The sequence below is a fragment of the Paroedura picta genome, chromosome 10 (assembly GCF_049243985.1).
Source record: "Paroedura picta isolate Pp20150507F chromosome 10, Ppicta_v3.0, whole genome shotgun sequence".
Taxonomy (NCBI): domain Eukaryota; kingdom Metazoa; phylum Chordata; class Lepidosauria; order Squamata; family Gekkonidae; genus Paroedura; species Paroedura picta.
Window position 1 is genome coordinate 55,004,156 of NC_135378.1, and position 20,348 is coordinate 55,024,503.

At 42.4% G+C, this 20,348-nt stretch overlaps 1 protein-coding gene across 1 annotated transcript in view; it reads left to right on the plus strand.

The window, feature by feature from the left end:
* Positions 1-20,348, plus strand: part of MAML3 (mastermind like transcriptional coactivator 3) — a 307,203-nt gene that overhangs the window by 38,152 nt on the left and 248,703 nt on the right. The gene's annotated exons all lie outside the window — the stretch shown is intronic.

Consider the following 20,348-nt stretch of genomic DNA (forward strand, 5'->3'; position numbering starts at 1 on the left):
AGGTTGAGGCCTGAAAATAAGATCTTAGGATTCTGGCCTTCCTGCCTTAAAACCTGTCAGCATACAGAACCCCCCCCCCCCAAACACACACACACAAGTTCTGCTCAACCCTTATAGGATACTGGTAAGAGGAGGTGGTTTTATACATAAATGTTTTAGTGTTAATAACTCTTTTTAACTTTGTTGTTAACCTCCTGAACTAAACAGGTTTATAAATACAATATTTATTGTTTAAATACCTATTTTAAGACCAACTAAACTTAATTCTGAGTATAAGTTCTCGTGTGCATGCACACTTTGTTGGTCTTAAAGGTACCACTGGACTCAAACTTCATTCTGTTGCTTCAGCCCACCTTGGCTATCCATCTGAATCTATACTCATTCTTGGCAACTGTTATTTAAAGGTTGTTCAACAAACAGCAGCAGTTTCCCTCTGCAGGACCGTTTATGCACTGGAGGTTTCATGCTGGGCTGCAGGCTGGAGTTTTAGCCATGGCAGGTAGCCCCACCTCTTCTTGCACCCACATGGGGGAGCATTTGGCTTGTTGCACCTCATCTGCCCCCGATTTGTGTTCTTGCATGGGGCAGTGAAGTTCCCAGTGCATAAACGGTCCAGGTGAAACCGTAGATGACCTTCTGGAGCAGCAACAGTGGTTGCAAAGGGTTTAGATGTTGATGAATATTCTCCTTCAGGGAAAACGCCACTGAATGATCCCTGAGGTTGGAAAATAAATTCTAGCCAGGGCTTCTAACTGATATATAAGCTTTCTGTATCAGGGGGGATTTAAACATGCAAGAAGGTTTGTTGTAGTGCTTAACCTTTCTGACCATATGGACCAGTCTTTTGTTATCACATACGTCCTTTTACACTGTGATGTAAAAGATACTATGTGATTTCACTCTATCCCCCTGGAAGAAATTTAGACCCAAATTTTTGGCTGTACATTTAATGCCAAAGAGTCTGTGATCCTCAAGGAAAAAGCCAATTCAGAATTGGCAAGATTAGCAGACCAGAATTTCAGTGTGGAACTGAGCAGTGAGAAAATCAATTGGAAGCTGCATGAAACAAAACATTAGGGTGTGATAATTCTTTGAATTTGCACATAGACAAGCAGCAGTTTGTCTAGTTTATCTAGCAACTTGAATGGAAAAAGGTTAGTTTTCTCACTTGTGGAGAGGGGCTTCAGATCTGGTGGTCGCAATATCTTCTTTCAGTCCAACAGCTATGTTAAATGTTTACAGGATGTAATAAGAAGTACGTATTTACTTTAAAAAAATAGAGTTGAAGGATGCTTATCCTGTTAGGAAAAGGAAGAAAAATGTGTGTCTAAGAGGGGCAGAAACCTGAACTTAACAGGGAACCCCTGCTGGGAACATGAGAGATTGCTGCCAAACTCAGCAGCTGATTGGAAGAATGCTGGGAGGCGAGTGGAATGTCTTGCAGCCTCCTGAGAGGTCCTTTTCCCTTGTGGAATGTTGAGCAAAACAGGGGGCATAAGCACTATCGCTCTGCCCTCAGGAGGGACTGGGTTGAGGTCATTTAAACTGAACACCTCCTGCTTGGGTAGGAGAAGGAGATGGGGGGAGGGCTGCAGAGAGCAAGAAGAACAAGGTGACCCATGCTTAGCTGAGGGACTGCTGTACCCTGTTGTGCATTGTGCTCTGCTAATACCAACTTGTTGTTCTCTGGGCTCAAAGCAGTGCAATTGGCCTCAACCAGAGCCAAGGCCTTCTTGGCCCTGGGACCAGCCTGGTAGAATGAGTTGCCAGCAAAGTTCCAAAGGGCCTGTAAAACAGTATGCTTCACCAGGCATATGGTTGAGGCCAAAATAAGCAATAAGTAACATCAAGACGGCCCTTTCCCTCTCCTCTCTGCTTCCCCACCCTTGGAATTGGGAATGACTGAATATGGTAGCCCCACTGGTGAACTGTTGGAGCATTTTACTCTTATTCTTGCTTATTTTACTGGTTTCTATAGTTTGGACCAGGAGTAGTCGAAGTGTGGCCCTCCAGATGTCCATGGATTACAATTCCCATTAGCCCCTGCCAGAAAATGCTGGCAGGGGCTCATGGGAATTGTAGTCCATGGACATCTGGAGGGCCGCACTGTGACTACCCCTGATTTGGACTATGCACTAATGGGAGCAGGAAGGGGTGGTCTACAAATAAACCATATGAAATAAACTCCCATCCTGTCTCTGAGGTCACTTTAGGTCAAGCTGGTGGAAGGGTAGACTGTTGACTCCTTACAACATAATCCAATAATTTCCTGTAATAAAGCCACAAATTAAGGGACTGAAGAAAGTTAGTAAAACATCTTATAACATTGGTCTCTGAAATGTTCCTTCTCTCCTTCCAAATTACCCTAAACTGTACATTTAAAAATTAGACTACATTTGATCTTAAACAAAAGAACTCACTGTTAGGATAGCAGGTTTTACAACAGTATTAGATGACATTGCATTGTCTTGCGCTTTCCCATGCTGATAGTTTTGGGGGACTTTAATGTCCATGCCAATGATGTGTTGACTGGTGCCTCCTTGGCATTCTCTTCATCCTTGTACTACCTTGGCTCCCTGGTATACGAATGAATTAAAAGTAATAAAAAGAGGGCATAGACAGATATAGCAGTGCTGGCCATATACTAATGGCAAAGCACCAAGAATATTTTATAGAGCTTATGAGGTGGCAGTGAAATGGTCTTTCTTCTCTGCCTCCATTGCATCCATTGCATCATGTCTAGCTCAGTTGTTTAGAGTTATTAGGCAACTGACCACCCTTTTTAGTGGCCCCCAAAGTAGATAGAACTTAGCTATTAGCTGTGACTTGTCTCCCTCCTCCACCAAGACTTTGCTGCCAGTTTTGGAGTCAGTAGCAATCTCAGGAGCTTTTCTGCACAATCAGGTCATTTTTTTGACTCTTAAGGCAGTTATTGACAGGGTCCTGTTGGCTGTCCAGCCTGCTACCTCTTTCACGTTCCCAGGGCTTTTTCCTAGCTCCCTCGAGGCAGTGGTAACACTCCTGAAAAAGTCATGATTAGAAGGACCTAGTCACATACCACCTAGTGTGCTATGCCAGTAAGGTTTCTGGTATCTATCTGTCCATCTGTCCATCTATCCATCCATCCATCCATATATTCCATCATGTAATGTAACATCTTCCGTTTCCGAGAAAGGTAAGTGAATCATCAGTGGCTGATCAGCTCCAGGAATTCCTGAATGACCCATTTGCCCCAGATCCCTTCCAGTCTGGCTTCCAGCTGGGGTTCTGGACTGGAAGAGTTCTGATTATTGATTTCCAATTAGATCTGAACACAGACAGGATGGCTCTGCTGATCCTGTTGGATCTGTAAGCTGCCTTTGACACAGTAGACCACTTGATCGGATCATATGCCTAGCCTCCTTGGGGGTGAGGGTATGACCTTGAGCTTGTTTGTCTTATTCCTCCAGGGTTGGCAGCGGACACTGACACAGGCTCTGTGGAGGAGGCGGCCAGCCCCTGCTGGCAGGGAGGAGGTATGCTGGCTGTTGTGGTTTAACTCCTGCCAGTTCTCCATGTTTGAGCAAAGTGGGCGGAGGAGGGGGGATTGGGAAGAGCCTCTGATTGGCCCTCAATGGTGGAGGGCCCTCCCAGTGAGGGCCAATCAGAGGCTCCCCAGTGCTGCCCAATGACATGCTGCTGTCCTGAGTGAACCTCAGTGGGGAGGGTTTTCCTCACCCTTAGGGCCAATCAAAGAGTCAGCATGTCATCAGTACCCTCTTTTTTATCTGGTAGAATATTACTGCACATGCAAAAAAGGACCTTCTGTACATGATGACACACTTAGGATAGTTCTGTTATGAATTTGGGTATCCAGTTTGACAGTTACCAGCCATTTCCTTAGTGGGTGACTAAGGAGGAGCAGGGGACCTTTGGAATGGTGGCAACCACAATAGTCCCCTCAATACATCCAGCCTTTTTAATGATGTTATGAAGTTATAACATTACTGCATATGCAAAAAGGGAGGTTCTATCTCTGACAAAGTACATGATGACACTTTTAGTGTGCTTCACAATTACTGAATAACAGTGTTCTGTGTTGGTGTACCTAATTCTTAGTTGACTAAGGATAAGTAGGGGAGCTTTGAAATGCAGCAACTATGCTTTTCCTCATGATACATCCAACCTTTTAAAATGTTATGATATTATAACATTACTGCACATATGTAAGAGTGAGAGAGAGGGAGGGAGAGAGAGAGAGAGGAGGCTCTGTTACTGATGAAGTACATGACAAGATGACTACACCCCTTTCCAAAGGAATTATGGAACACTACTATCGGATATGAATTCAAGGGAAAAGTCCCTGAAATATAAATACCATAAAGTCAGAGCATCAGCTGGGGATTCAATTCACTGGGAAACAGCAGCAACTTGGAGGTGTGGGAAAGGTATAACTTGTTCAGCATCCTGTATGATTTGTCATCCTACTCACACAGTTTGTATTCCATTCAGCAATGAACATTACTGTCTTAAGCTGCTTTTTGAAAATTTCTGTAGAATATTTCTAGGCTGCCTTTCTGTGCTTAATACACACACAGTATATAAGAAACCAATAATAAACAATCATGAAAACCAACCTCTGTTATTTAGAAAACAAAATCTGAGATATAAAACACATTTCTTCAGAGACGAGTTCAGAAGGGTGGCAGTGAAGTCCCATAGTACAGAGGGGCCAGTGGAGGAAGCCTTTCCATCACCAAACCTCTGAGAGAGCAGATTCCCTCGACAGCTCTCACCCATGAGCTCAGGATCTGAGCAGATTTACAAGCAGAGAAGTTCCTCAGGACTCAACCTTGTACTCAAGCTGTTACAGGCTCTGAATGTCAACTCAGAACTCAGTTGTCCAGCTAGCTGCCCCTTTGAGGTTGAAGGTGGCTTCTTCACGGTGTGTAGCTTTCCCAGTTCACCATTTAGGCTGCTCTGTGTTGCATAGGCATTTTAGTGAATAGGCCAAAGGCAAGGGGACAAAATGTCAGGTTTTGCGGTCAGGCTAACTTTTTAATTTCTTGGTGTTATATTGATAATGCGGTCCCTCGGGGACATTCACTTGTACTTGCATGATGTGCCTCAGAAAGGGAGACTTAGAAACCCTAAACCCCCTCAAAGATGAACAGAGCATTGGGGTACAGGACTTGCACTGCTGCTGTTATTCTTTAATGTTTAATAAGGCTGTAGATTTCAGAAAGCGGAAGCTGAAAGAGATTATTCAGTTTTGCAGATGGAGCCTGGCTGGGAGTGTGAGAAATATAAGTAGCCACATTTGGGTTCTATTATAGAAAAACCATGACTGAAGACACACTTTGTTTATTAAGGTGACAGAAGTTCAGGGATTCCTCTTGTCTGCTGTTCTGTTGTACACCTTTGTATTCTGTCCTTATGAAGCTGTGCTTTGAGTTGAAGTTGCAGAGCAACACACATACAAAAGCCCCACAATGAAATCAGATGATCCAGGGTTTGGCACTTACTTATACAGTTTCCAGACAGAATAATTATTGACTTTTCCTCTCCCTTCTGTGGCTCCCTCTTCTCCCAATGTTTTCTCAGACTTCCTTTAAATGCAGTTGATTTCTTTCACCCTGCACAGAAGGGGGTAGCAAAGAAGCAATGTATAGCGCACATTGTATTTCCAGAGGTACAGTTTTGCCCTTGGAAAAGGAGCTGCTTGTCTGAATCACAATATTATGAGGTCAATGTTTAGCTCAGTGAATTTATTTTATTGTGTGTGCTCAGTTATTTCTTTCACCCTAGAGAATCAGAGTCTTCCTATTAGTTATAGCTGTCTGCTTGGACAAACATACACACAGTATTAGGGAAAGTATTCTGAATAGCACTGAAACCAGAAGCGGATTTAGGCTGTGGAGGTAAGAGACAAATGCTTCGGCAAAATCAATTTGACTTACTTCTGTGTAATGTGTTTAGGATCTGGAGTATTAAGGCACACTGATAGCAGAGCTCAAATGGATTGTTCTCAACAAACAAAATAGACGGTGTCAGATATTTCTACCCTTGACTTGTAGATGCAATGAATACAACAAAAATGATCATCTGGGATCTTTTTAATTCACTGTATAATTCTAGCAAATGACCCTATTAGGAAGAACTGAATATCTCAGTTTTGTGTGATTCAGGCAGGGGTTGGTCTGAAGCAACAGAATAAACTTAAACTTTAAGTCCAGTGGCATCTTTAGACCAACAAAGTTTAATTTTGGGTGTAAGCCTTTATATGCATGCAAATTTCTTCAGATCTGAAGAAGTGTACATGCACACAAAGGTTTATACCCAGAATTAAACTTTGTTGGTCTAAAGGTGCTTCTGGGCTCAAACTTTGTTCTTCAAAGTAGATTCGTAAGAACAAGTTATCTTCCCTTCTCCTCCCTTTCATTTAACTGGCACTCTGTTGATCATATCAATCAAGGCTGTTTTGAGGGTTTCCTCCCCCTTCAATACAATTTAGGAAGTCATGTTTTTTCTGCATATCTGGTGCATTCCCCAAATAGGTAGATAGAGAATGGCTGTGGGTGGCCTCGGTTCCCTTCTTTTGTCACTTGCCCACCAGGCAGCAGTTTGTAATGAACCTGCCATAAAGCTCTGTGTACAAAGCACAACACTGTGATGCGAATATAATAATGTATAATAAGTATCTAAAAACAATGAGAGCACAATATAAGAAAACACACTAGTATGTAGCAAAGCAATGTAATGCATAATACAAAGCATTGAGAAAATTGAAGGTCCCTTTACAAAAATGGCCCAAGAAAAGTCCTAAAACTATGATATATGTGTACTATGTGAATTCCAGATGTGACACATGTTTCAATGACACTTCTTCAGGCATACAATAAAATGAATCCTTTGAAGTTCCAAAGTCAGGGTAGAGCCGGGACGGAGATGCTCCCTACTTAAGGTGCTAAAGTTTGTAAATATTCATTGACACAAAGAATTGCTTGGCTGACAAAACACATTTTCTCTGACCTCCTGCTCTGTATATAGGGCAAAGTGTATATGAAATGTTCAGCCATGGTTGCAAGGAAACCCAGGAGACTTTCTTGCACAAGCATTTTAGATAGCTCAGGACTATTGTAGTGACAATCCCTACAGAAGACTTTAGCAGACTGTTCTTTCTTTCTTTCTTTCTTTCTTTCTTTCTTTCTTTCTTTCTTTCTTTCTTTCTTTCTTTCTTTCTTTCTTTCTTTCTTTCTTTCTTTCTTTCTTTCTTTCTTTCTTTCTTTCTTTCTTTCTTCAAGGGAGGGAACACCCACTTGATTTGTGTATGCTCAACCCGCTGCCTCCAGTCTTCCCTCAAGGAGCTTTAGTAAGACAACAAGAAGTCAGCTGTGTCTCTTTCAGTCTCTTCCTTCTTTGCATCAAACATATCAGTGACCATTTTATGTGGCTAGGTAAATGGTAAAAAGTCCTCTGCTATATACTTCCCCAAAAATTTTAAGTTACAAACCCCATTGGGAGTATAATGGGGTAATGACCCATAGAAACGTTCTGTGTCATTCCATAGGAATGTGCCACAATATTACAGGTCTGCTCTAGAGCTTTCTTTGGGCTGTTTGCTCCAGAGCACTTTTCTTAGTAATTTTGCACTTGGCCTCTCTGATGCCAGATGTAAAAGGGATTTTGTCTGTTCTGCCTTGGGTGGGAGTCTGTTTCATACACAAACTCAGTTCACACCATCCACTGGGATATGGTATGGAAAGCTGAAAACATGAGCACTTCTGTTCTCCATCATTACCACAAATGTTGGCATGCGTACACACACACACACACACACACACAGTGTTTTTTGTTTCAGGTATATTGAACCTGAAAGATATTGGTATTTCCCGAGATTTGGAAAATATTGGTATTTCCTGAGATTTCCAAATCTCAGTACTGGTATGGTATTTGGATTCAGTAAATACTTGAGAATGCCAACATTTGTTTTGTTCCATTATACCCTCAATATTTTAGTGTAGAGATACCCCTGAAACATTCTCTAGGCTTCTCCATGCCAAGAAATGGCATGATCATGCAGAATATGGTTGGGAAGCATACACACCCACCTGGGGCTCCTCCTTTTCCCTCTCCTTCCAGGCCCATCACTGGCCATTTTTTGAGGGGGGGAGGAGCAGGTCAACATGATCATATTTAAATTTTAAAAAATTATTTAAAAATTGAGAAACCCTTCCAGGGCCAGATTTTCAAAAAAACCCTGGTTGAGGGTTTTTTGCCCTATGGGGATCGTTATAGTTAATGGTTCCCATAGGCTATAGTGGAGAATTGTTCCAGGGATATCTGGGCCTCTAGGGGGGACTGTCTTTTGAGGTAAAGGCATCAGATTTACAACATAGCTGTTGGTGCCTCTTCTCAGCCCCCCTCCCCCCAAGTTTGAAAAAGATTTAGATCAGGGAGTCCAATTCTATGGTGAAAGAAGGTTCCCACATCCTCCATTATTTCCAGCAGAGGGGGAAAGAACATTTAAACTTTAAAAGGAATATGCTCCCTTTAAAATTTAAATACCTTTTACAAGCCGCAGTGCAAATGAAGACATTTAAAGCACTGCAAGCATTTAACTGCAACACTTGAAAAATCCCAAATTTTGGATAGCTGAAAAAAAATCAAAATCTCTATCTAGCTGAAACAATAACCTCCAAATACTGTTAAGGTATTTTCCAGTTTTTTTTTTTTTTGTGGCTAGGATTAGCCAAATGTGCACCCATACAGAATTGCTTTCTCTCTAGTTGTAGCCTGACATTTCAAATGTGGGCAAACTGCAGTTACAGCTAATCTTCCACCCATAGTTTGAAAAGTCAGTTAAGGCCTTTGTATCAAGTCATGGCTTGGAGGCTAGCACCAATCATGTTTTGTGATAATGTGATAGCATTTATTGTATATAGCCAAAGGTCTCTCAATCAGTCAGAAAGAATGTAAATAATAACTTCATTAAAATAACAAGGTCTAATTGTGCTCATCATGTTAGAACACGATATGTTTAAGCAAACGATAGTAAGAAACCTAAATATAAAATAATTGGTATGTGAGAGGGGAATGAGTATAAGGGTGGCAGAAAAAGACAGTGTCCATGTCTTTCAACATGGTCCCTCTGAGGGTTTGGAGGTTCTAACTAGAAACTAATTTTAATGAGTCAACTCTGATTTGCATTCTCCAAAGTCACACAAGAGATAAAGAGTTTAAAAGGTTCTTCTTGGGATTAGAGTGTGCCCCCACCCCCAAAGGTATGATTTGCCCCATTTTAGAGCTGCACATGCAGTACTCATTTGGGACAGACCCTACTTGTTAAAAGTTTTAATGTCTCATTTAAGTCTGAACCAGGTCATAGTCAGTGGTGGGAGGAAGGACCTGTGGCTCAGTAGTAGGTAGGGTTGCCAGCTCTGGGTTAGTAAAACCCTGGAGATAGAGTCTGGGGAGGGTAGTGGGAGGGGTCACAGTAAGGTATAATATCATACAGTCCCCCCTCCAAAACAGAGGAAATGATATTTGTTGTCTCGAGAGCTGTTGTAATTCAGAGGCACTGGAGATCTCCAGTTCCCTTCCTGGAGGTTGGCAACTCTAGTGATAGAACAGAAGTACATGCCAAGGCCCCAGGTTTAATCCATGATAGCTCTAGAGAAATGTCTCTTGGGTCACTGGTGCTGCCTTAGCTGGGTATAAATCTGGAGCCACAGCATGGGAGTCCTCCCCCCAAAACAGACTCTAGCTAGCGATATGGGAGTAGCAGCAGCCTAAGCACAGAAGGCAGAACACCTCTTCCCCCTTCCCCAAGGGGTCAGGTCTCCTTATAAACTCAACTCTCTTGCTTATGCAAGATGGGGTGAAAAGCCTTCTTTCCCCCACAGAAAGGATAAATAACACTAGCCTTTCAGGAATTTCAGCCGTGCATGGCGCATACACGCGTGCGCGGCCCTGCTTCCCTCCCCCCTCCTCTCCCACAGTAAGAAGCTTGCAGCCTGGGAAGTTTTTTACTGCGGGGGGGGGGGGGCGGGGAGAGGTGGTTGGGGACCACTACTGTAACAACTAGATCAGGGGTAGTCAACTTGTGGTCCTCCAGATGTTCATGGACAACAATTCCCATGGGGCTCATGGGAATTGTTCAGGTTGACTACCCCTGAACTAGATGACTGTCCCAACCTTCTGGAGACAAAAAGCTTCTTCTTTTGATCAAAGACAATATTTTGACAAAAGTTATTTTTCTGTCTAACCTGAAATGCACAATTCTTAGATGCATCAAGTGAAGAAACTTCAAACATTGCTAGTTTCTGTGCTTTCCTTAGTTCCCTGTGCTTCTCCCAAACCCCGCCTATTTGCCTGATACTTTTGCTTACATAGTTGCAACCATCTTACTCTCCACAAGCTGTAACACTGCTCGAAACTTGTTCCATCCAGTTTCCTCACAGAGCGCTTGTCTTCCTTGAGATGCATTCCTTACAAGAAAGGAGAGGGGAAATAACCCATTCATGAGCTTCAGCTTTGTACAACTAGGAAGCTTCCAGCATGAAAAGAAAATCTAGTTTTGTTTACTATCTTTTCCTCCTCCTGCATTGTTATTCTTCCACACCATGTCTCCCCCAAAAGTTTGGTTTATTACGTATGACAGTCCAGGGTTTATTGTATTCAGATTCACTAAATTGGCCCAAGCTAACAAATCCTCTCACTAAATGGTAAACTGCCCAGGGCAGACTTTTTGACTTTTGAAAACATTTGTTCTTCGTTCGGTCTTGTATTAACTGGATTTATGACCTTCAAAGTTAAGCACATGTAAGTCTGTGTATGTAGAGGTTTTTTTTTATTGATATTGTCATCTTTCAGGATTTGCTGCTCCTTCACTGTCACCGCTTTGCTACTGTTCATGGAAGCAACTCCAAAACATCCCTCATATGTAAATACTGTTGTGTTTGTTGGTTTTTTAACTTCAGATCTTTCAGCATCTGTGTGCACACATGCACATAGCAAACATGGCATCAGTGGTGGTGTGATATGCATGATAAGTAGCAATCTCAGCTGTGGACTCTGAATCTGCTTTGAGAGCAAGGAGGAAAGGTCAAATCAGATACAATGCACACGAATCCTAGCTTTCTATATGTAGGACATATGAATGTAAGAGAAGTCATGTTGGATCAGGCCAATGGCCCATCCAGTCTAACACTCTGTGTCACATGGTGTGTAAAACCCAGGTGTCACCAGGAGGCCTTCCAGCAGTGTTGGAACGCCAGAAGCCGAGGTTTGGGCACTTTGGCAGCACCAAAAGCAGCCAGCACCACGTCGTGAGGGGGAGGGACAGTGTCGGGGCGCCAGTCACACACACAGGCAGGCACAGAGCTCTCCGCTTGCATGTACACGCCAACTGGTGTGCCGGCACCTGCACCACCCTCCCTCCTATGCCACAACGTTGGCTGCTTCCCACTGTTGCTCCCCAGTCACCAATGATACAAAGCATCTCTGTCCCATATATAGTGTTTCTTCTATACTTTGTGGCTAAGAGCATCTGATGGACCTTTGTCCCATATGTTTATCAGATTTCTTCTTGAAGCTGTCTATGCTTGTATCTGCCACCACGTCCTGCAGCAGTGAATTCTATGTGTTAATTGCTCTTTGGTTGACAAAGTACTTCCTTGTGCATTAGGAAGAGGCATTAGGAAGCATGCCACAGCACTGTTCAAAGTTCACCACATATGTGGATTTCTTGTTAACAAAAAATACTTATTTTTGCCACTGTTTTGCTTTATTTCAGTTAAGAGAGAATCCAAGCTTGTAATTCCCTTATTGAAGTTTCTGGGTTTATATAGCATGAAAAAAACAGAATTAAACTTGTTGGCAGAGAATCATATTAGATACCTATCATAAAGAATGTACAGGAATTGTCCAAAATTAGGCCATCGGGCAAAAAGTGCTCTTGCCATCCAGTGCTAGCAAAAAATATGATCTCAACGTCAAACAGGCCTTACCTTTCCATTCAAGGTATGCATATTAAAATGACTTCTGTCTTTTTACTGGATGTGAACTCTGGTTTCAGGGCAACCTCCTGATTAAGGAGTCTCCCTTGAAGCAGTGCTGTAGCACTCCTCAGAGAATGAATCTAACATAGCCGTGGTGTGGATTCCTGTGTCTGTAGAGAGCACCATAGATGCCTCAAGACATAGCAGAACCACCAGCTGCAGCTAAACCAGCTCTCTGCTCAGTTATCCTGACCAGAATGGGGAAGCCATTTCTCATTAAACAGGTACAATGTTTCCAGCAACATTGTTCACATGTCTGGGCAGGCATAATGAGGAATGTTGTCTCTTGCAAGGTTGCCACCTACAGTGGCAGGTTGGGATGCTTATTCATGAGTAGATCTGATCACAGTTTTCACCTGCTTCTTGAAATGGCAAACCTGCCTGCCTGCAGGTTAGTGCCCCAGAGTACTATTTCAAGGGACAGGCTAGTTCGGGGGGCCCGGGAGCTCTGGGGATCCATGGAGCCAGGCAACTCATGTGATTTCTTGTCCGATGACACTGGTTTTGGTCTGGGTATTGTGTGTGGGAGGGGCAAAAGGAATGTTTGTTTGGGGGCCATGTGACTCATCACACTTAGTAGGAAGTAAACTTGTAGTGATCTTCCCAGAAGATCTTAAAAAATGGCCCATCCAATCCAACACGGTGTCCAGAACTTAAATTAATCTTCCCATAGCTGGTTTGCAGATCTACAAAAATGGCATAAGAATCTGTCCACGCAAATGGAAATAGGAACAAATTACACAGGAAGTGCAGACATGGAGATGGCCTTTTAACAAGCAAATGGGTTTATAAGGTAATAAACATGCGTGTTTGGGGGAAGAAAATCAAACACAGAAAGTGTGAACTGTGAGCAAGAAAGCAAACAGAAGGAATAATGCAAAGGGAGTTAACCACTAATAGTCATAAAAATACCCTCAGAGCAGAATGCATTTCTCATTTGGAAGAAGGCAAATACTGGAGCCACTGGATTTTTATGACATAATTATGCCTCCTACATAAAGCTTTGAATGACTTATTTATTTACTTACTTCATTTACATTCCTGTCTTTCTTGCAGAAACTCCGGAATAAATTATAGAACCATGTGCTGTTCAGCTGCCCCCTGACATGCCCCTCTGATCAGACTGTTGGGCGTGTGTTAAGGCGTATGTGCAGGGTGCAGTCACTCCTTGCACTCTTGCAGCAGCTCATCAATAGGCAACCTGATCAGCATGCTCTTTGTCCCGGGACCTTATGTACTCTCTTGGGAGTGGAAGTGTGAATTTTTGTTGCTGTTTCCCCAAAGATTTAATTAAAAGATTGAAAGGCAAGGAAATGAAAATGCAGTTTCTTAGTTAACTAAATAAAATTCACAGTGATGTGTCCTCCATCACTCTCAGGTCGATGGTACTCAGGAATCCTGGAAAGGTCACATAGACAGCCCTGTGAGAATAAAAGACTGTTGTACGCTGGCCCTACTGGTTATTGTTTAAGTTACTCAAATAAGCATCCTGGTAAGAGTGAAATTAATTATTTCCACTGAATTACAGGGGCAACATATGACAGTGCAAATGATTGAGAGCTTTTCTGTTTTGCACTACAAGGAAGGTACTTGTGCTTCTATGACTTAAAGCTATTGGAGTTCTGTGACATCTTAAAACTGCACTTTTATTGTGGTAAAAACTTCTGAGGAGTCGTGTCTCACCATGATGAATAAATCGGTATTTGAGGTTTTGGTTTTGCTATAATAGATGAACATGGATTCCTTTCTCAAATCTCCCCAGATTCATGTGGAATCTCTCCAGCACTGTGCTGAGATGACTCCTAATTATAAACATAGCTGCCTTGCTTTAGAAAGTGGCCTTCAGTCTTTCTACATGCACAACCCACCTTCAACCACAGGTGGTAGCATGTGATCTTCTGAGTTGCAAGCTTGTGGGAGGAAGAAGTAGTGTCGGATGTTCTGAACCTGGCTGTGTTAATGAGTGAGTGTCCAAGGTATCATACTGCTCCTTTTAGCATGCGTGCTTGTTCTTTGCATATATGCTCTGGCAGCAGACCTGTCCACAAAGCAGCAAAAACAGCAGCTGTGCAATGATTTCATGAATCACCTGGGGATCTTGATTCATGACCTGAAGAACACTGTTCTAGTGAAATTGTTCTGGTGCTGTAGAGTGAAATTGTTCTGGTGCTGTAGAGTTGCCAGGTCCCTTCTGGTCATTGGCAGGGGTGGGGTGGGATGGTAGGGTTGTCAGCTCTGGGTTGAGAACTGCTGGAAATTTGGATGTGGAACCTGTGGAGGGTAGGGACATCAGTGGGGTACAATGCCATAGAGTTCACCTCCAAAGCATCCTTTTTCTGCAGAAGAATTGATCTCTGTAGCTGTGAAGCCTTGGGGTCCTAACGGTGCAGCACCCTCTGTTGGCCCTGCAGCTCTCCTCTGTTAGCTCCCCTGGGCCTCCAGCTCTTCCTTGCCATTCTTCTCTCACCTCTTCTCCTCTCCTTTCTTCTGTCACTTGCCTTCTCTATCTTTCTCACTGTCTTTCCTCCTCCTCCATCAGTTGTCCTCCTTGCATCTGACAGGGACCTGGACAGTAGTCTGGAGAGGAGATGTAATTCCAGAGGATCTCCAGGTCCTACCTGTAGGCTGGTCTCCTGTAGTGCTTTCATGCTCAGTGGAACTTGTGTGTATGTTGTATCCATCACTTCCATGGAGAAGGTAGCTCTGAGTGCACAACGGTATGAATCTCCTCCATGGAATGAGGGGGGAAGCTGGGAAGTGCTCTATGCATTGCAGACTCTGCATCCTTGTTACTTAAAAGTAAGTCCCACTGATTGACTGGGGAAGAATTGGGACTTTCTTCTTAGTCCTGTGTTTGGAATCTGAGTTTTAAAATATAATCGTGGGATTATGAAAGTGGGTTTTTAAAAAGGTAACTTTAACATCTCTGGGACATGCCTTAATCAACTAAACAAAGTGAAGCAGAACATACAGTAATGGCACCCATGTATGAGTTTATAATTTTTTAATGCATAAAATATTTTACAATATAATAAACACAATACAAAAACAAAATGAATTGTGCAGATACAGTAAGAGAAAAACCAGCTGAGCAACCCAGGGAAAACACAGCATCTGCTTGCTTCTTCCTAACATCTGGCACACCCTAGTGTGACTGAAGCCTATTCACACTTGCTGGAGAATGTGATCTTCTAATATTGGTGTGGTGGAATGGAGTGCACCACTTCAGATTCCATGGAATTTTTTCCCATACTGAACATTGCCACTAAATAGTAAATCAGCACAGCAGGTGAAGACAATGATAACCTTTGTTCCTACTGTGCAGGTTTTCTACTTGTGTGGTTTTCTTAGGAACATTCAGAGCAGGAAGCCCCCACCTGCAGTCTGGTGGTACAGTCCATTCTATTACCCTAGGATTCATCCACTGTATGAACCACCACTAAGAAATAGGCAGAAGGCCTGAGCTTTTGCAAACAAAGAGATGAAGCTATGCAAATAGGAGCAATCAAGTCCTTAATGGCCAGGATCACAAGGGGCTAGGACAGACTTGGTTAACCAGTGTTTCATGAAACCTTCAGTTTCTTGACAGCCTGAATGGGTGGGAGTTCATTTTTAATATATTTTTAAAATTTGTGAAATATTTATCAGGAGTTATGATCATATAAGGCCATGTTGACCCACCCTTCCACCACCAAAATGGCTAGTGATGGGCAAGGAGGGGGTGGGAAGAAAAGGGGCCTCAGGTGAGTGTCTACACAGCTATGCCTCCCAACCATATTCTGCATGATCACACCACTTCATGGGTTTCTCAAAGCCTGAAAAATGTTTCAGGGGTTTCTCAATGGTAAAAAGGTTGAGAAAAGCTGCAATAGAGGATATATTGATCAAAGTTGCAGAACACACTAAATTGGGTAGGATGGCTAACACCCCAGAGGAAAGGACTACTGTTCAAGGAGATCAAGGCTGGTTTGGAAAATTGGGCCATAGGCAACAACATGAATTTTAATAGGGAGATGTGCTAAGTATTACGTTTGGGTAATAATTAATGCATAAATATAAGATGGGGGATACCTGGCTTCATAATAGTACTTGTGAAAGAGACTTAGGAGTTCTGGTGGACAATAAGTTAAACATGAGACAACAATACAATATGGCAGCTAAGAAGGCTAATGTGATATTAGGCTAAGGGGACCAGATTTCAACATTGGTAAAGTGGGATACCATTGACCGGGGGGGGGGGGTTCTTGATTTAAAATTTGGTCTATATGGAACAACAAAAAGTTTCATAGAACGCAAAAATAGTATTGTAATATAAATTTTTTAATTTCAACGTAAGTACAATTTGCCATGTCCCCCCAGATGTCCCTCCAAAAGTGGGACAATCTGGTCACCTTATAGTAGGCTGCATTGCTAGGTGCATAGAGTCTAGAGCAGGGGTAGTCAAACTGCGAATACTGACAGGGGCTCATGGGAATTGTAGTCCATGGACATCTGGAGGGCCACAGTTTGACTACCCCTGGTCTAGAGCAAGGGAAGTTATAATACCAGTCTATTCCACATTGGTTAGACCCCATTTGGAATATTGTGTTCAGTTCTGGGCACCACAGTTGAAGCGTATTGACAAGTTGAAACATGTTCAGAGAAGGGCAACTAGGATGGGGGGTGGTGTTGGAATCCATGCCTTACAATGAAAGATTGAGAGAGCTGGATATGTGTAGCTTGGTATCAATAAAGTTACTCAGATTTTAAGTCAAGGGACCTTACCAAGTCCTTCATCCTCTATGGGTGCTTCCAATGGGGCAAGAATGTTATTATTATATTTTGATTTTTAAGCTGCCTCTCCCTGCACATAGTGTTGTTTTAATCTCCATCATAAACTTAGGTCAGAGACCCAACATACTTCTACTTAAGCATAATTTAAAACAAGTAAGTGATTTGTAGAGAGTTGTAAGGCATTGATCTAGTTCAGGAATATTTTTCTGCAAGCAGCTATCCTACATCCAGATTTGTTACAATGAGCAGCTGCAAGGATAAGCAGTCCTAATGCAATAACACAGGCAGAAAGTGTGAAGGCAAGAAAGCTGGTGCTAAGTGTCCTGATGACAGCCCACTTGTAACATCACTCATTTTTAAACTCCCAGTTCAAGTACCAGCTCTTTGGCTTTTCTGCTACAGGCAAAAGGGCATTTTGAGAGCATGTGCATTGCTTTCTGCATTGCTGAAGATAGGGATTGAAACAAGTAGTGATGTTTTTAAAAAATCCACCACTATTTCATGGCAATAACATGACAATATATTTGTGTCACTTCAAATCATAAGAAATATATATATATACTGATGGATATATTTCATTGTGAATCTGAGGAGAGGTATCTGTGAGACTGTGTGCTTTGTGCCTAACACTCACTTTTCAGTTCTTGGCCTTTCTAGCTTAAGGATCTGGGGAAACAGAGCAGGGGAAGGTTTGTGCATGGGGAATTGGAAAGCCTGTGGAGAGTAAAAACAACTTTCTCTAGCATAGTAGTCATAGATCCATGGGTCAGGACCTCCACCATTGGGTCACAGAGCCCATTCTCCCAGGTTGCAAGCCCCTGTAGCTGCCATTTCTAAATTGCCTTTTGTAGGGACCTGCTACACACAGCAGGAGTATCATGCCTCCTGCCTTTCATTGCATGCATGCTGAGAAGAGCAACAGAATTGCAAGGCATGGCAACATGAATGTGGAGAGTGATACTGAATAGGGCCAACCCTTGGCTTATTCCTTACTTTGGAATACCTCCTGGTACTTCTTTTATGTTTCCTGTCCACATCTCTTTTGGCCTGCTGCCTGCATGTGTGGTTAGACACCAGTGAAGTAGTAACTCTGACTTTCTTTCTTTCTTTCTTTCTTTCTTTCTTTCTTTCTTTCTTTCTTTCTTTCTTTCTTTCTTTCTTTCTTTCTTTCTTTCTTTCTTTCTTTCTTTCTTTCTTTCTTTCTCCTTACTCTGATGTCATGTGAGTTCCTTCCAAGTGTTTGGAGTTTAGAAGCATGCTCAGTAGGTTCTGGGTCTGAAGAGGCTGAAAATTACTGGGTCAGATGTAATGATGATTTAAACACCCAGTTTTCTACTGGGTGTTTTTTTTAAAAAAAATAGGAGATGTTTCAAGCTGTATGTACTCTCAGATAACCAACCAATTTTTTATTTTTTGTTTGTTTATTATTTCAGTGTCTATGCCACTGTCCCAGCAAATTGGCTCAGGATGGTATAAATAATAACAACAGTACAATTTTAGGTTAAAAAGTAATAACAATAAAACCATTTTACAACATTAAACCCACATTTATATTTAATAGCAGCCTCAGTTGTCATCATTGTTCCTCACATGATCTCTGCCAGTATATCATTCCAGATAAAAATGTTTCTGCCTCCAAAAAAATAAGCATGAGTGGAGCATGTACATCAATGAAGGGGAGGGGATGGTGGGAGGTGCAGAGTGGGGGAACAACCTCATTGTGGGTGGTGGAGTGGCCTCTGAGGGGTGGGGAGGGGAATCTGAGAGAATCTCTATGCTTTAAGGTTGCCTTTGGCTTGGAAGCAAAGCAAGGTAAAAAAAACAGCATAAAACCACTCACAGAAAACACAGGGAAACAGTGACTGGAACTGAGCACAGAAGGGAGGAATATCAATGCTGAATGAGGAGGAAAACCCTGGTGGATATGCATGCTGAAAGCAAAGGAAAATGTAGAATGAAAAAGAAAACCAGATGGACATGCATGGTGAAAACAAGGAAAAATAGGTGTGCATAATAGGCCAAAGTCAAAATAGCTTTGAATTTAAAACCCAGATAGCTTGTCACCAATCAGTCTAACCATCTAGATTTGCTAGGTTTCCAGTACAAAACTGTCTTGTTCATGTTAGCAGTGGTATTAACTGAGTTTAGCACTATTTTAAAATTGCATCATTTTGGTTGTTTAATTCTCCCTTTGGACAAATGCAGGTGCATTGTGGGCTCTCTAGCGAATTGAGGAATTAAGATATATTTCTGTTGTTTTATTCAGTTTCCTTCTTTTAGAGGAAACAGATGCTTTGCACTTCTTGTAAGTGGCATTTCTCAAAGATGAGGCAGGAGGGAAAAAACACAGAAGCTGAGCATGCCAAAAAACTGCTTAATGGGTGATGGACAAACATACAATTCTTAATACACTGATTGCTGTTGTGAAATATAAAACACTGTAGCATTAGTTTTTGGCACTTTGAATGTGCTGCTGTGTGCCTTAATCCTTATCCACCAAATAACAACCCTGTGATAGTAGATCACTGTTGTCTCCATTATGTAGTCAAGATACTGAAGATTCCAGATTTTGCTTGAGTGATTTGCCAGTGAGTATGCAGCCAAGTAACAATTTTAACTCAGACATACTGGATCACAGTCCAGCCTGCTGTTTCCTGGATCATAATGGTTTTGTATGGGATATTAGTAAATAAAGTCTGCATTTTGCAAACATAGATATTTTTCTGGATATCTCACATCACCAATGCAGGGTTTGTTAAATGTAAGAACAAGGAAATCTAGTGACCATGTGGTGGGTCATCCATTCTGGTGGGATGGCATTGTATTCCTAAGGGCATTGCCAGCACCAAATGAGGAAGGAGGCAAAATATAGCAAAAAAACCCCATCACAAACAACAATTGGAGCAAAATAAGCCACAGCTTTTATTAATTAAAGCCTTCTGAGCGTTTAGGTGCAGTATAGGGCAAGAGGCAAGCATTGAGCTACCCAATGAACCTGCCCAGCCTGCCTGCTGTGGAAAACCAGGAGTGGCAAGAACATAGCCCCACAAAGGCTGGAAATGGAGCCAAGCAACCATCTCTGAGCTGGACATGCTACTAAATGACTCAACTCCCAAGACCCAGTAGGAGGTTCCCACCCAGGAAAAAGAGCATGCAGGCATAGTCTCCCCACAAAATGGATTCAGCCCAATGTCTGAAACCCCCCACAAGAGCTGGGTATATGCCCTGCTCCAGCCAAAAGCTCATAGTGCTGCAAACAAGAAAGGAGGAAGTCCCAAACACCATGAAGCCATAAATTCTGACCCTAGCAGGACAAGTTGGCCCTGTTGGCCCTGTACAGAGTGGACAACTAAAAAGAAATATCCAGGTGGCAAATTACTGAGCTACCAACTGACTCCACGAAGCAGTTTGAGGCCTTGCAAACTTTTTTCTTTGCTGAATCCACCTTGTCAGGGGGAATATCACCCCTCCAATGCTTCCTTTCAAGCAGCTCTGATCAGAATAATTCCTGGAAGCTGAGAATGCAAGGCTCAC